Below are 13,927 nucleotides of genomic sequence, written 5' to 3'. Positions count from 1 at the left end.
TACTTAGGACTGTGCTGCAAATGACAGAAAGTGGGACAAAAATACGAAGAATTCCCAGCGGATGTAAACACACACACACATGAAGAACTCTGACTGCTCTTTGTAGATGTCAACAAATAAAATGATGCCATTACTGAGGCGTACATTGGGGGATGCTAACTGCTCTGAGCTTTAAAACACAAAGTATTCAGTTCACAAGAAGTCATCTTCCAGTATAGAAGCATAAGGAAAACCATTTCCATTTACCTGAGTTATCGAGTCCCAGAACTACATTCTAAGCAACCAGCAAATGAAAAGTTGACAGGTGTCTGTTAAATCAGTGAATGATCTGTGCCAGAAACTAAACACTGAGAACACAGAAGAATGCAGTTTCAAGAAGAAATAAAAAGTGAATTTTCTAAGTGCAGTCTGAGTCTTAAGGAAGATCAGCAAGATTCTGAGAAGATGGACACAAAGGCCAACTTAAGAGAAAAGTCATGAAACATTCCTCACAGCCACTGAGGTGATTTAAGATATGCTATAAGATATATTTGTTGTTTGAGGAAAAGGAATCTCTAGCTGCTTATCCTTACATTATGTATATGGTTCCTGTGAGGGGAAGCAAAACACAACTTCATTCTTACCTGTTTCTTCACAGGAAATTTCTCATATACTTAGATTATAAATGAAACTAATCAGTAACATCCAGCCATTATGCTGTATGCCTGTCTTTCTCTTGAAAAAATTCTAATAGTTTTGCTGTCTTTACTGAATGATACCTGTTTTGACTGTAATACTATATTGTTATTGTTATACTACCTGTTGATTGCAATGCAAATATTTTTCTTGCAATTCTCTATGTAATGTAACTTTTTATTGTGGAGCTTTTCTCCCCGGGCCTCCACTGAAAATGGGCTCTCAAGCCCAGTGGACCTCCCCAGTCACCAAACTGGAATAAATCAATAAATATAAATATAAAAACACAGATAACCACTGACTCCTTGATAGTAAATGTGAAAAACCACCAGTCCACACCAGGTACCACTCCACAAAATGGTTTAATTAAGCCTTCAAATGAACAACGTTATATACACACTTCTGCACCCCCCCCATTGGTCAATCCAATACTACAAGCATACTGCATTTTTAAAAACATGTCTTCAAATACAACAAATAATAAACACATTACAACCATTCAAATATGAATAAAATTTGATATACATGTTCTAAAAACCCATCTTATTAAAATGAATGTACTCTTCATAAAAAATATGCAGATTTAAGCCTCAATAATGAACCTAGTGTTAGGCTGTCATTTAACCCAGGCGGTTCACATGCATTGACTTTAATCTGCCATTTTAACTCTTTGTACTCAAAGAAATCATCTGAGGGTCCTCCCCAGGGTCCCAGGTCCACGTGGTCTATGGCACAAAATTTAAAAGTATATGTTGGATAAGCTTTAATATGCCTATCAAGGGCATTGTTCTCATTTTTATGATTCATGTCATAAATATGTTCATACGCTCTCTGCCTAAAACGGTCTACTTCGCCATGTCGAAGGCCGACAATAATGAAGCTGATATTGTTGGCACCAAAATGTCAAAAGCAAAATTCATCTCCCGTGTAAACGGAAATCTCCGTAAGGGGAGATTTTCATTTACAGCAATGTAGTGTGATCTCGGAGTTGGTATATTTAAGTCGAGGGAGATGTGGGGGTGCAGGGGGGCTTGCCGCCCTGCATAGAGCAATTTGTGATGTGTTTGTGTGGGTTTTTTTTTTTTTTGTGTGTGTTCGATGTTCGGGAGGTTTGACATTTTCGTGTCGATTATTACACTGTCGACAGTTTGAGTTTTCAACAGCGTAATATAAACGCGCCTAAAAGCCCTTTTAGTTTTCCCCAGATAGTATCCCTCACATGACTGACACAGTGCCACAAAGACTACCTCCTTAGTGTAACAATAATGTTTATTCAATGATTTTATTGTACCAAAGTTTTTTTTATTTTAATTTTGTCCTGGTTCACCATATACTGACATTGAGGACACCTACCACATTTGGAACTACCCCCATTTTTCACCTTACACACATTTCTCTCCAACATTCCTTTAAGGGAAGCTTCTTTCTTATATATAATTACTGGTTTGTCACTCAATAATGTGTGGGTCTCAGGTTCCATACTAAATACCCTCCAATATCTTAAAATAATCTCACGTATGTCATAAAAATCAACACTAAATGGAAAAACTAAGGCCCTGTGGAACCTACCTTCTTCACTGGGATACGATGCCTCAGAAAAAATCATACCAGTGTCCAAAAGTGCCTTAAATATACCATAATTCCTTCTCTTCTTAACTTCCCCTGCTATGTTGTCAACAAACTCATGAGGATATCCCCTCCTCACCAACATACCTTTCAGTACTTCACACTCTTGGAGAAATCCTCTGGTTCAGAGACCATTCTTGCAACCCTAACATATTGTCCTTTCACCAAGGCACTTTTTTGATGTGTAGGGTGCCAGCTGTTGTAATGCAGTAAGGAGTTAGAGTACGTAGGTTTTCTACAGAGATGGGAGGTAAAAGTTTTTTTACTATAATCTTTTTTAATGGTTACATCTAAATAATAAAGTATGTTTCTATCTACAGACATGGTAAATTTCAAAAAAGATGTCGTCTCATGAATGTGCTTAAAAAACATTTAATCTGGTTTCACTTCCCCACCAGAATAATACATCATCCAAAAACTGCCCATATAGGACCCAACAATCTCTAAAGGGTGATTCCAGAATGTACAAAGCCTCCCAGTAGGCCAACACTATGTTAGCAAAAACAGGGGCACAGCATGCACCCATCACCACCCCCTGTCTCTGCGTGAATAAATGGCCTTCAAACTCACAAAGTTGTTCTCAAGAACTAGCTCCATACATGTTTTTAATGTCAATATGGTGTTGTGTTCCATGGTAGTGTTCTTACATAAATATTCATAAAACCATTCTACCCATCGCTCATGGGGAATGACAGAAAAAAGGTCACATATATCAATTGTAACCATTAACAGACTGTCATCATATATTTCCTGCCTAATTTTACCCAGGAGGTCCCAGGAATCTCTACATAAAGTGGCCTGATGGCCAAGAACGTTTGACTTTAAAGTCAACAAACTTGGCAACACTAAAAGTCTTAGATGCCTTCACATCAACAATAGGATGTAGTGGGGGGTTGTGGATGGACTTACGTATTTTAGGGATTCCAAAAATAGTTGGAATCCGTGGATGTGGTGTGTCTAAGAATTCATGTTCTTCCAAATTTATCTGCCCATTTAACAGGAGCTCATCCAGTGTCAAGTCAACATTTCTATAAGCAATAGTGAGCTTGTTATGGGAGACTTCCACATACGTATCACTGTAAAGCAAATTGTACATCCTACTATTATAGTCATTTAGGTCCATTATAACCAGCTCCCCCACCCTTGTCCGGTTTCATTATTCTGACATTATTGTTGTCCAATATCTATATAAAAGTTTTACTTCATTAGTGGTTAAATTTCCATTCTAAATTTTATCACCACTGTACCTAAGATCTCTGATTTCCTTTTCACATATTTCAAATATAAGCACCATAGGTTGTGTGGAAGGAATAAAAGTACTTGGCCTTTTTAACTGTGAAGCCCCACCCTCAGGTTCTCGCCTTGTTTAAAGTAAAGTGCTAAATTCAATTTCCTACTATATGTTTTTAATTGTAAAATTGTGTTCATCATGTTTGCCTTCTTGGCTGGTACAAAATTCAGGCCTTTGTCAAAAAGGTCTGCCCAGTCAGTATTGACACTAATTTGACTTAAATTATAAATGTTAAAGTCATTACTGGTGTTCTTTATAACAATAGGGCCAATCCTGTCATCACTCATATCTTCATTTTCCACATCTATCTGTAATATGGGGGACCCTGTTTGCCCCTTCTTCTCCCCATCCCTCTCTGTTGCTCCTGGTATGTGTCCTGTCCATATCTCCAATTCCCCTGGCCCCCATTCCTTTGGTTCATAATTCGCTGAGATCTCCTCAAAGGGGGATTCTCTAAAGGGACTTCTTGCTCATTGTGGTTATACTTGTTGATCCCATTTATATCACCCTCAGGGTCAGCCTCAAACCTATCATACCCTCCACTTTGCTGTCCCTGTAGAGGATCAGGATATGCTTTGTCATTATCGTACTCAAGCTTATCCCTAATTCTCCTTCCTATTTTTAAGCTCGACTAAATTTTTATCCACATCCTGAAAAACACAGTTGTAATCTCTACATTTCTGCTCAAACAATAAATAATTTCTAATGCTTGTATCCAGTTTACATATTTCACTATCTAACAATGCCATTTTCCTATTATTATCAAGAATTCCAATAAATCACAACTTTGCCTGTTAAAAAGTTTTATCAAGTCCTGGAACAGCTGCGAATCTTTCACACCTCCTGTGGGGTATCTCCACATACATAGTCCCTTCGGTACATGTTCTTGTTTTAAGCATTCAGCCAAATAACAGTTCTCCAGTTGTAGTTTCTTGAATTTGTAGACTAAACCCTTAAAATTACTGATTTGTGAGTCCAAGGTTCCATTATTTCTTGCCTGGTTCCCAGTAGAATTACCGCATGTTGTGTCATTTCTAAGCCATTGCTCAGCCGAGAACTCCGTGTTCCCCTCGGTCAAAGCTACAGGCCTTTCCTGTGACCCGGAACAAATGAAAACAGCATCTGTACTTAAAAGAACAGTCACTCTTAATTCAACAGTACTGTTGCCGCAATTCCTTTGGGCAGGAGTGATACAGGACTGTTTGGAACATTGAGAATAGCTGTTCAGTCTTCGGTCTTTTAAATCAATGCCATTCCGCTAAATCATGCCAGGAAGATCAGCAAGATGCTGAGAAAGTGGACACAAAGGCCAACTTAAGAGAAAAGACGTGAAACATTCCTCACAACCACTGAGGCGATTTAAGATATGCTACAAGATATATTTGTTGTTTGAGGAAAAGGAATATCTAGCTGCTTATCCTTACATTATGTACATGGTTCCTGTGAGGGGAAGCACTTTAGATAGGTTTTTACATTTCTATGTCATATAAATGAGGGGAAGCACTTTAGATAGGTAGTTATATTCCTATGTCATATCAATGAGGGGAAGCAATTTAGATAGATATTTATATTCCTATGTCATTTAAATGAGGGGAAGCACTTTAGATATGTAGTTATATTCCTATGTCATATCAATGAGGGGAAGCACTTTAGACAGGTAGTTATATTCCTGTGTCATATCAATGATGTGATCCAAGAAGAAGCTGCTGGTTCAGTATTTCTAATCCACAACCTTAACCAGAATATCTATTGTGGCTTCATTTGTCAACCACAGGGCTGATAGCATCATATTTCAATAAAGTAGAAAAGTATCTCGAGTAATGTTTGAAAATAAATATATACTTTGGCAAGAAATAAATAAATCAAAATAGCCAGAAACCAAAAGTCTAATACTGGAGAAAACCATGTATATGTAAAGGCCCTCCTATCAGTACTCAATATCTTGTCATTTTAAAAAGATAATCTAATTACAGAAAATAACAGCAAACCCCCCAAGCGAGGGTTGCACTATAAGATTTAACCGAGTCACAGTGATAAATATTACATATTTTCAAGCAATAGCAGCAGTGCAATATACTAAATGTCTAAGATTTAAAACTGAAAAGGGTGCACATGTTGCTGAATAAGTTACCCAATTCATTAAGTAACTGTTTGGCATTTTACAGGGAAAGCATTTACTGGTAATGTTATTAAAACTATGAGTAAGAAGGTCAGTGATAAACCGATCAGTAAAAACAAAATGAAAACTCCAGCAAAGCCAGAACATCCATTGAGTGACCTCCCAAGCCTCTTGTATCAGAGGCACATGGGATATATGCAAATGATCCTTATGAGCATCAAATGTTTCAGCTAATTGGTGATTCTAAATGCCCATGAGTTGTTTTGTCATCTTAATGGACAATTTCAGGCCAATAAAACCAAACCCCACTAGCTGTGGATATGCGTTTGGCTTTATTACCCTGAAATTGTCCATTAAAATGACAAAACAAGTCATGGGCATTCACAATCGCCAATTACCTGAAAGACCTGATGTTCATAAGGATCATTTGCATATATCCCATGTGCCTCTGATACAAGAGGTTTGGGAAGTCACTCAATGGAAGGTCTAGCTTTGCTGGAGTTTTCATTTTGTTTTCACTGATTGGTAATATTATTAGGAAATGTTTCTCCTTCACATGTGCACTTTTCATACAGATGCACAGTAACATATGTAACTGTGAAATAAATGCTACTTACAATATAATAAGGTTTCACTGAAAGGAAGCAGAGATTCATAGACATATGTTGCATTTATACAGCCATGTGGCATAATGTGGTGATACAGGGAACACTGAGTATTCTAAAGAAAATATGCAGTACTTATGGGCAGCTACCAGCACTCCTGGGTATGTAAATGAGCTATACAGTAATGTTGCATGCAGATGTGGCCAATGAGTAAAAATACATACAGAGAAGCACAAGAGACAATCTGTACAGCAGCCTTGTGCTACATAACACAATCTAGTGAGAACAGAAAACATGAACACAAATGGATACATCTCAATAAAAAGCAGTTCTTGTAGGAGACAGGCTACATATGTTGACATATATCTTGTTGGAAGCACCACACACATAGACAAGTCGCTGTATATTATTACACATATATGTGGACATGCTGGATTCATAAAAGAAAACGAAAGGGATGTGCAGGAAAGTACAATAAAGGGGAAGGGCAAGCAGAAGGTCATACAAATTAGCAACATATAGGAATATGCAAGATGAGGATGAGGGAAGCTTTTTAGGGGTATAGGGTCCCTTTTTGGGAGACGGGTTGAGGAGCAGAATGAAAGAGAAAACATGGCAAAAGAGAAATAGGACGGTGTTGTGGCAGACAAAAAAATGCAGAACAACACAGACAAATGGGTAGATGTGATTGCAACAAGATAGGCAGGCATGGACTGGAGAAAGACAAATAGAGGGCAGACAAATGGTAATATAGAGGGTCTGACAACTCATGGGGCATAACAGAAGAGGAAGGGCACACACATAGCTAAGGACAGAGTGAGGTATAAGCAGCTGATGTGTTGACTGCTGTGATGGTCTAATGGGGCATTACAGGTATCCATTGACGCATGATTGTGTTGACAATGGTATGGACTACTCACCAGTAACCTTATAGTAAGACCAGATGGCTTAACAAATTTGCAGGTCACACCAGGAGGCTTTCCACATGAGCCACACATCTGCCAACTGCTCTTTTCACTGCAGCCTCCACCAACGGATACATCTGGGTCACCTTAGATCAGGCAAGCAGACTATCTACCAATGAGAGACCAGAACAACCCTCCAATGAGGCGCCTGTAGCCTAATCACCTGCACTCGCCTCAGCCACAATTTTAGCAGGGCAGAACATGGTAAAGACCCCACTGGAGCATATTTATCATACACACCTGTAGTGAGGAGAGAAATGGGACGATATCCATAAGTGACCTAGCTTGGCATAGGACTGAGTCATTTAACAGACGTCAGTCTTTATGAGGGGAACTAACCATGGTTGGCCACACATCTCTGATGCCTCCAGCAAAAGATAATGCATTTAAATTCATCATTGTCACCATTATCATAACACTGCTCACTTCCTTCTCATTATATGGTCATTTGCATAACATGGCGGCCACAGTATTTTGTGGTCTTGTGTCATCCTATATGCTCATCTCACAATTTTGCATTAATATCCCAGTCATACAGTTTCATTCATAAGGCTACCATATCATGGATTTAAAATTTGCTTAATTTAACCAAAATGAAGCTAACGCAAATCTCTGTCTACAGACTAGAACAGTAATATAGCAGGGTGATAGCTGCTTTTGAAGAAATTAAAATATCATACCAATGTAACATAGCAGAAATTTTACAATAAAAATAAATCTGTAAGGAGTTTTGACACTTTACTGTAAAAGAATTTATGAGCAACCTGTCAGGTGCAGTCTTATAATGGAAATGTTTTTCTGCAGTTAGCATAGCAAGTAGAAAATAACTCTTTGATTGGCATTTGTAGGTAAAGGGCTTTAAGGCATTAAGCACATAATCACTGTAATAAATGTTATATAAACTGAGTTGTTTAAATAGTGCAATAGTGCTACAACATGGATTTTATACAAACTCTAGTAAAAATTAAAATAAAATCATGAAAAATATGAGCTAAACAATTTATAGTCAGACTGCAAATGAGTTCTTTATGTAAATCAGTGTACTAATTGTGATTAGAGTAACACACTGACCTTCTAGAGGAGCTTCTAGACAAAACACATGGGGAACTGGTTTAATCTGGCCCTCATGTCTCTTATAGATAGAGGCTTTTTAGCAACTTCAAAACTACTGTACTCCTCTTGACATGCTCCTCCTAACAAACATACCTCTCCTGACAAACATACCCCTCCTCCAATTAAAACACATATGTTACCAGGGGAAGCAAATGGATTGGGTTGCATATCTAGCTTATAAAGGCCCTAATGGTCATTAGAGTGATATATACCTGCATATGAACCTAGGAACCTAGGGTACCTAGAGGTAGGCAGAGTGTGGACATCTGCTGGCACACACCAGAATATAGAGGAACTAAGTGTAAAGGGACCTGGCTGCCCTTATGGAAGATAAAGGACCAGACAGAATGCTTTCTGGAGTCCTCAAGAAACTGGAGAGTATACTGGCAGAATACAGCAACAGTGGTAGTATTGTATGGGAGGCAGGCAGCAGGAAAAATCCAGGGAACTACAGGTCTGTGAATCTAAAAACAGTAGCACAGAATGCCATGGTGAATAGAATTCTAGGGGAAAGGAAATCAACCAAAGTGGGTTTATGTTCAGGAGGAATCAGTCAAATCTAATCCATTTTAAGACTAAATGCAGAAAAACATGAAAGGCAACTATCAGTAGACATGACTTGGTCTTATATGGGTGGCTTGTGAAGAATCAGATTATTCCATTTTTGTAGGTTAGGATAAAAGGAAGGTTGTGGTAAGAGGAGAGATGCTAGGAATAAAGAAAGTGATGAGGACTACTGCAAGGGTCAGTTCTGGTTGCATCACTCTTCAGTGCATTTGTTTCAAAAGCATTTCAAGAGCTACAGAAATCATGCAACTTGAATGCATGTAGAAAGTTTACACATGCATTACCCAGTCATATATGTCAATTCAAAGGGCAGAACTTAGTAACACAGAGATCTAGGTATCAGGTGGAATGATGCCAACATCATTTAGCTTATTTTAGATATAAATGTGAACATTGCAAGCTTGCTGTTATATTGATTTATACAGATGCCAATGTTTATATTTAACTATTAAAAGGTCATTTTTGAAAGTAATCGAGAATTTAATAAACACTGTCCAGAACAGATTGATAACTAATGCTTTGAAAAATTAATCCTGACACATTCAAGATCTCTGGATATTACAGGATGAAAGTGCTAAATTAAACTTATTTTGTTGGCAAGTGGCACTTTTCCTTGTTTTAGTTGCTTTTTTACACCAATTATGAGATTGTGTTTTTGCTTGTAAAAACATTTATGTGAAAGATACTTTAAGAAAAGGTGTATGTGTGTGTGTGTGTGTCTATGTGTGGGTGATCAGGTGTGTGTGTGTGTGTGTGTGTGTGTGTGTGTGTGTGTGTGTGTGTGTGTGTGTGTGTGTGTGTGTGTGAAAAAGAAAGCTAGACTGCATACATGCAAACATGTGTGAACACATGTGCTAGGTATGATTCTGTTGCTTTGGACTATACCATAGATACATTGAAATACATCGCTACACCAGGTATTGCCACAAGACAGAAACATGGACAAATAGTATTCTGTTCTGTTGACTAAGACTAATACATGACTGGCATAGCTACTCCTTGTTTTTTAATGTGCCTTATGGTCAGTATGTCACTTTCTGTTATTTTACTAGTTGCTAATATTTTGTACTATCCCTGTCATCTCCATATCATATTCCTTCTTCTCTGATATATATTCCACAGGGCTAATAATTTGCCCTCACTGAGCTAGTAAGAGTCAGTTTAATGACAGCTCCACCTTCCATCTCCTTTGCCTCATTATTCTCATGCAATAATGACTTTGTTTAACTAAACACTAGCAAAACAATTTTCATCTCTTAATTCATCTGTCTCCCATAAAAACCAGCAACAAACAGCAAATATCACACCATGTTTAGTTGTATATTAAATGTCATGTTATTTTGTGTACAGATTGAAATTAGCCTGCATTTTAAATGTGGGTCATTAGTCCAGACTAGATTCTACGAGCTTGAGGAAACCTTGTGTGGCCAGATCTATGAACACAGAGCAGTTAGCCACAGATGATTGAGCTATTCAGCTAGAAAAATAGTCAACAGCACATCTTAGCAATATAATGTGGTGGACGGAGTTGTATGGTGAGGTAACCTACTATGAATTATGATCAACCTGTTATTTAGCTGTTTTGTCTTAAATAAGATGTAATAATACAATGAAAGGTATTTTAGTACAATGCAATTAATATATAATTAATACAGATCACAGTGACACAGTGAAGGAGAGAAACAATGGCACTTTCTATAGAAATAGTCAAAAGCATCAGGTCAGGTGGAGGGCCTCTGCACCCCTGACAGGGCATTAATTACACATTAACACACACCCTGGAGGGCATTATTGCACTTAGAGAATGGGCTCACTGCCAAATTGCTGTTTTACTTACTTATTTTTTTTAAGTACTATATTTTTGTGTGTGTGTGTGTGTGTGTGTGTGTGTGTGTGTGTGTGTGTGTGTGTGTGTGTGTGTGTGTGTGTATGTATTTTTGATGTAAAATAGTTCCTCTGCCTAATATTTCAAACTTTCTGTAGTACATGTTAATGGTATTGGAGGAAGCATTTTACATCAACAATATATAAAAGAAATATAGTACTTAAGAAAATAAAAAAGTAAGTAAAACTCAAAAATTTTACAGACAGCCCATTCTCTCTCTCTCTCTCTCATACACAGCTTTCATACATGTATTCATTCACACATGATTGCTCACAGTTTTTCTCTCTCTCTCTCTTACACACAGTCACTCTTGCTTTCATGCACGCATTCACTCACACAAGATCTCTCTCGCTCAAACTCTCTCTCACACACACACACACACACACACACACACACACACACACACACACACACACACACACACATGTGCGTGCACACACACACAGTCTTCTCTGCTTTTATACATGCATTCACTCACACAAGATTGCTCTCACTCTCTCGATGTTTCACACACACAGTCCCTTCTGCTTTCATACACGCATTCATTCACACATGATCACTCTCGGTCTCTCTCTCACACACACACACACACACACACACACACACACACACACACACACACACACACACACACACACACACACAGTCCCTTCTGCTTTCATGCACGCATTCACTCACACAAGCAGACAGCACCTTAAACCCACATACACACAATCATTTCTCTCTCTCTTACTTTCATGCAGGCATACATACTCTCTCACACACACAGCAGAAGTGCTGGTTATTAACAGTGTAAAATAGCAGCTTAACTGAGCCATCTCTCACACTCATACATGCTTACACTTTCACATACAAACACATACACACACTTTTTTTTACTTTTATTTTATTTTACACTCACTAAACCGCAAAAGCGCTGCTTAGTGAGCATAAAATAATGGCGGCCGTTCTGTTTTTCTCAGTCTGAGCTCCATGGCAACTTGCTAAGCTACCGTGAAGTGGTGGCCTTTTCACCTGGCATTACTTGTACATTAGTACCCTGCTGGAGAACGCTCATTCTCCAGTCAGGGTGCAGGTAATCCCAGTCAGGGTGCAGGTAATCCCAGTCAGGGTACAGGTAATCCCATTCTCTAATATTATTTAGATATCGGGTAAATCATACATTTATACCCTACTGGAGAATGAACATTTGTTTGGAATGTCTCCAACAGGTTATTAATGTATAGATAATACCTGGTTAAAAAAAAAAGCTGTTGCTTCAACACAACATATTAAGCTGCAATGAAGTATGGACTGAAAAAACTAAATGGGCAAAATCTTTTTTACGCTCACTAAATGAGACTTTGTGCGTGTGCGTGTGATACAGGGAGAGAAAGAAATCCAACAAGTAACAGAGAGAGAACAAGGTAGTGACTGTGATTACCTATTAACTTATTTGATCAAGAATTGTTTTGAAGTCAAAGATATGAGAGAAAAATATCTTAAATCAGGGAGTAAATTTTATAAACAATAATTCTCTAAATGATTAAACAAAGCAAGAGATTTACATCAGCATGCATTTTCTGAACACATTCCAAACTATGTGTGGCTTGTCTGACAACGATTTTCACAGATTTGCTAGAAAATGAAATATCTTCAAGTTGCAGAGCAAAATTATGGATAGTTGAGATGCATTTGGGATGCCAGTTCAATGCCTTACACTGTACAAATCTTTTCATTCACGTGATCACAATGAGATATCTTAAGTGCACTCAGTTGAGAAAGTAGCTGTAACTGCTGTGTGTGTGTGTGTGTGTGTGTGTGTGTGTGTGTGTGTGTGTGTGTGTGTGTGTGTGTGTGCGTGTGTGCGTGTGTGCATGTGTGTGCCTATGTGTGTGTGTGTGTGTGTGTGTGTGTGTGTGTGTGTGTGTGTGTGTGTGTGTGCGTGTGTGTGTGCGTGTGTGCGTGTGTGCATGCGTGTGTGTGTGTGTGTGTGTGTGTGTGTGTGTGTGTGTGTGTGTGTGTGTGTGTGTGTGTGTGTGTGTGTGTGTTTACATAACTATATATTTCGATGTAAAATGCTTCCTCCCAAGAACAATTACATTTGGTACAGCAAGTGTAAAACATTAGGTGTAAGAACTAATCTGCATCAAAAATATAATAAATCTATACCCTAATAAGAAAAAAAAACAATTTTGACAGACAACCCATTATCTAAGTGCAATAATGCCCACCAAGGAAATAACAGGTGTGGCGAGGCCCTTGGCCTGTGGTGTCAGGCATCACAACACTCATGGGCAGTATGTTATTTCTCTGATGACACCCATACTGTTAGGTATTATTGCTTGCATAAAACTTAAAAATATAATGAAATATGTGTAATTTTATTAGTCTTATTTTTTATGTCTTTTCTTCACCATCCTTGGGTATTCTGAGAATGCTGGCTCTTATCCATTTGTGCAGTTAGTCTTGCCATCCAATCCCAAGCTGCACTGTAAAAATCTGTGGGCCTTTCCTGATGTAAAAGCAACTTACAAATAAGCATTTCTGATGAGACTTTAAATATTAGGCTGGCACCATGAAAATGCATGAATAGCAGAAACAATACAGACATGAATTGTGGGTACGCTAAATAGTTTTCCTTCTGTATGACAGATATGCTGTTACTTTAGAATATGTGCCATGCTATAAATCATTTTTACCAGAATTATGTATCATTGAATTATCCTTCAATGTCAACTAAATGACTTCTCCTGAAATGTTTTATTTTCAAGGAGATGTTTTGTTTTTGTTAAGACCAGGCCTTCATTAAATTATATTACATTGTTTAATTAGGATGTGATCTTATCCAATTTCATAATTAGACTAATTTTATTAGTAGCAGGTATAACATGAAACTTATGGACATGGTCAGACAGACCATTTTATAGCCTCTAAAAGGCATAGCTAATTAGATTTCAATGCATTACACTCACATATAACAGAAATATATATTTCAGCTATTTGAACATCAATCCATGACAGAAAAATTATGTGTGGATTTCAGAAGAATGCATCCAAAAATAGGTAAATCAATATCTCATTTCTGAAAAGGCAGACTGC

The 13,927-nt window shown here is 37.9% G+C and overlaps 1 protein-coding gene across 1 annotated transcript in view; it reads right to left on the bottom strand.

The window, feature by feature from the left end:
* The window catches only part of LOC122802868 (rhodopsin kinase GRK1-like), a 506,474-nt gene that overhangs the window by 270,811 nt on the left and 221,736 nt on the right, over nucleotides 1–13,927 (bottom strand). The window lies entirely within an intron of this gene.

Source organism: Protopterus annectens, chromosome 5.part0 (assembly GCF_019279795.1).
Source record: "Protopterus annectens isolate FY-2018-M chromosome 5.part0, PAN1.0, whole genome shotgun sequence".
NCBI lineage: Eukaryota > Metazoa > Chordata > Ceratodontiformes > Protopteridae > Protopterus > Protopterus annectens.
This window is presented reverse-complemented; position numbering and strand designations above follow the sequence as displayed.